We start from the raw sequence: 4,043 nt of genomic DNA on the forward strand, positions 1-4,043 counted from the left end.
CCACTGTACTTACCACCGGGTATGGTGTTCGTACAACCATCAGTAAACATGTGAACCAACGACGATCGAAGGAATAAATTCCGTTCTCAGCATCGTTGGCTATGATCGGGCAATTTACGGGCTTGCAATCCTCCTATGCACCTGGTAATGTATGGTAGTGTTTCCTGCTGCTTTCCTGATTTGGATGTGTACCATGGCCTTTATCAGGCACTCTCTACTAGCTCCGGAATCGAACCCCTGATTCCCGCTTCCCGTCACAACCATGGTAGTCCTCTACACTACCAATCAATAGTTGATGGGGCACAGTCAAGTGAAAGATCGGTACCAGACTTCAACTCAATCGGCCGATTGGTTTAACTAATAAGTGCACCGGTTCTACCACCTTCAGAAGCAGCATTCCCGGCCTGTTGCATGTATTAGCTCTGGTTTTCATCAATCTTCCCCTGCTGTGTTATACTGAGCTTATGCGGTTTCTCGATTGTCGTGCAAAGTGTGTTATCACACATACCCAATATGCTCAACTCTCATGTTCGTTTGACGCACCAAACTTTATTAGTGATGCACCACACAACAGGTTTTAATATACGCGATCGTGTGTGATTCAGTGTGAACTTGGTGCGCCAAGTCCATTTGTGATGCATCACTTAGCTAACCATCTTTCGGGACTGTTTAGGGTATGTGCTCCTCCACATCTATGCTTACTCGTACACATTCTCTGTCAATAGGTTTAAGATCGGGCATTCTACCATATCATTGCCTTAATGCTTTCAAATCAAGGCTACCAGGTAGCCTAATTGCGTTCGAAAACTCAACTTGTGAGCTGTCGGCCCTAGAAGTTTTTTAGGCTGCTAGGACCTCTCTCTATATTTTGCCTTTGGACTTCTCGAAGCTCAACTTGTGAGCAGTTCCATGCACCACTACCCGTATCTCTTAGCTTAGTTCTAGCCATGTGCGTTCAAAGCTCAACGTTAAGCTGTGTCCTGCACCACAATCGTTATATAATAAGCTTATCTCTAAGCTTTTTGCGTTCAATGCTCAACGTTTAGCTATCCCTTCGCTTAGAACCTCGCTCTACATTTTGCCTTTGGACTTCTCGAAGCTCAAACTTGTGAGCAGTTCCATGCACCACTATAGGTATCTCTTAGCTTAGTTCTAGCCATGTGCGTTCAAAGCTCAACGTTAAGCTGTGTCCTGCACCACAATCGTTATATAATAAGCTTATCTCTAAGCTTTTTGCGTTCAATGCTCAACGTTAAGCTATCCCTTCGCTTAGAACCTCGCTCTATATTCAACTTTCAGATACCTCAAATCTCAACTTATGTGGTCTGCTATCGAGCTTGAAGGGCTTCGTTCTCTGACAGAGGGGGGTTTTTGGGCCAAATTATGCAATATTAGTTTAACCTCCGTCGCAGAACCACATTTGACAGGTCGAGAAAAAAATTTTTTCGTGACGACCTGGTCCCCCCATAGTAGGGAATGAACATGACATCTTAACCATATTTGACCATTTTCAAATTTCTCGTCGCGGAATGATGACTTTACTAGTAAAATTTGTTCCGGGTAGGGACCTCCCATACAAAATTTTCATCGCTCCAAAAGTGATTTTGTTTCACTTTTCAACATTTACAAGGTCCATAAATCATGTTTTGAGACGATATGGAAAAAAAAATTTTTTGCCCGTCTCGACCAACTCGACCGATGGTGACCACAGTAGGGTGCTCCATACAAATTTTCCTTATGTGGTATTTTTCAGTGTAAAATAAGGTTTCTCCAATCGATCGCGGGTTTCACTTTTCATCATTTGCTAGGTCTAACTATGATGTTTTGAGTGGTCCCGCAAAAATTTTTTCTCTTGGCCAGTCGACCCTTTCGTCCATGTCGGTGTGTTCTGCAGTAGGGTGCTCCATACAAATTTTCCTTATGTGGAATTTTTCAGTGTAAAATAAGGTTTCTCCAATCGATCGCGGGTTTCACTTTTCATCATTTGCTAGGTCTAACTATGATGTTTTGAGTGGTCCCGCAAAAATTTTTTTCTTGGACCGGGCCTTCCTTCCGGCCCTGTCGGTGTGCTCTGCAGTAGGGTGCTCCATACAAATTTTCCTTATGTGGAATTTTTCAGTGTAAAATAAGGTTTCTCCAATCGATCGCGGGTTTCACTTTTCATCATTTGCTAGGTCTAACTATGATGTTTTGAGTGGTCCGCAAAATTTTTTCTTGGACCGGGCCTTCCTTCCCGGCCCTGTCGGTGTGCTCTGCAGTAGGGTGCTCCATACAAATTTTCCTTATGTGGAATTTTTCAGTGTAAAATAAGGTTTCTCCAATCGATCGCGGGTTTCACTTTTCATCATTTGCTAGGTCTAACTATGATGTTTTGAGTGGTCCCGCAAAAAATTTTTTCTTGGACCGGGCCTTCCTTCCCGGCCCTGTCGGTGTGCTCTGCAGTAGGGTGCTCCATACAAATTTTCCTTATGTGGAATTTTTCAGTGTAAAATAAGGTTTCTCCAATCGATCGCGGGTTTCACTTTTCATCATTTGCTAGGTCTAACTATGATGTTTTGAGTGGTCCCGCAAAAATTTTTCTTGGACCGGGCCTTCCTTCCCGGCCCTGTCGGTGTGTTCTGCAGTAGGGTGCTCCATACAAATTTTCCTTATGTGGAATTTTTCAGTGTAAAATAAGGTTTCTCCAATCGATCGCGGGTTTCACTTTTCATCATTTGCTAGGTCTAACTATGATGTTTTGAGTGGTCCCGCAAAAATTTTTTCTTGGACCGGGCCTTCCTTCCCGCCCCTGTCGGTGTGTTCTGCAGTAGGGTGCTCCATACAAATTTTCCTTATGTGGAATTTTCAGTGTAAAATAAGGTTTCTCCAATCGATCGCGGGTTTCACTTTTCATCATTTGCTAGGTCTAACTATGATGTTTTGAGTGGTCCCGCAAAAATTTTTTCTTGGACCGGGCCTTCCTTCCCGGCCCTGTCGGTGTGCTCTGCCAGTAGGGTGCTCCATACAAATTTTCCTTATGTGGAATTTTTCAGTGTAAAATAAGGTTTCTCCAATCGATCGCGGGTTTCACTTTTCATCATTTGCTAGGTCTAACTATGATGTTTTGAGTGGTCCCGCAAAAATTTTTTCTTGGACCGGGCCTTCCTTCCCGGCCCTGTCGGTGTGCTCTGCAGTAGGGTGCTCCATACAAATTTTCCTTATGTGGAATTTTTCAGTGTAAAATAAGGTTTCTCCAATCGATCGCGGGTTTCACTTTTCATCATTTGCTAGGTCTAACTATGATGTTTTGAGTGGTCCGCAAAAATTTTTTCTTGGACCGGGCCTTCCTTCCCGGCCCTGTCGGTGTGTTCTGCAGTAGGGTGCTCCATACAAATTTTCCTTATGTGGAATTTTTCAGTGTAAAATAAGGTTTCTCCAATCGATCGCGGGTTTCACTTTTCATCATTTGCTAGGTCTAACTATGATGTTTTGAGTGGTCCCGCAAAAATTTTTTCTTGGACCGGGCCTTCCTTCCCGGCCCTGTCGGTGTGCTCTGCAGTAGGGTGCTCCATACAAATTTTCCTTATGTGGAATTTTTCAGTGTAAAATAAGGTTTCTCCAATCGATCGCGGGTTTCACTTTCATCATTTGCTAGGTCTAACTATGATGTTTTGAGTGGTCCCGCAAAAATTTTTTCTCTTAGCCAGTCGACCCTTTCGTCCATGTCGGTGTGTTCTGCAGTAGGGTGCTCCATACAAATTTTCCTTATGTGGAATTTTTCAGTGTAAAATAAGGTTTCTCCAATCGATCGCGGGTTTCACTTTTCATCATTTGCTAGGTCTAACTATGATGTTTTGAGTGGTCCCGCAAAAATTTTTTCTTGGACCGGGCCTTCCTCCCGGCCCTGTCGGTGTGCTCTGCAGTAGGGTGCTCCATACAAATTTTCCTTATGTGGAATTTTTCAGTGTAAAATAAGGTTTCTCCAATCGATCGCGGGTTTCACTTTTCATCATTTGCTAGGTCTAACTATGATGTTTTGAGTGGTCCCCGCAAAAATTTTTTCT

This window comes from Anopheles marshallii, assembly GCF_943734725.1.
Source record: "Anopheles marshallii chromosome X unlocalized genomic scaffold, idAnoMarsDA_429_01 X_unloc_235, whole genome shotgun sequence".
Lineage (NCBI taxonomy): Eukaryota > Metazoa > Arthropoda > Insecta > Diptera > Culicidae > Anopheles > Anopheles marshallii.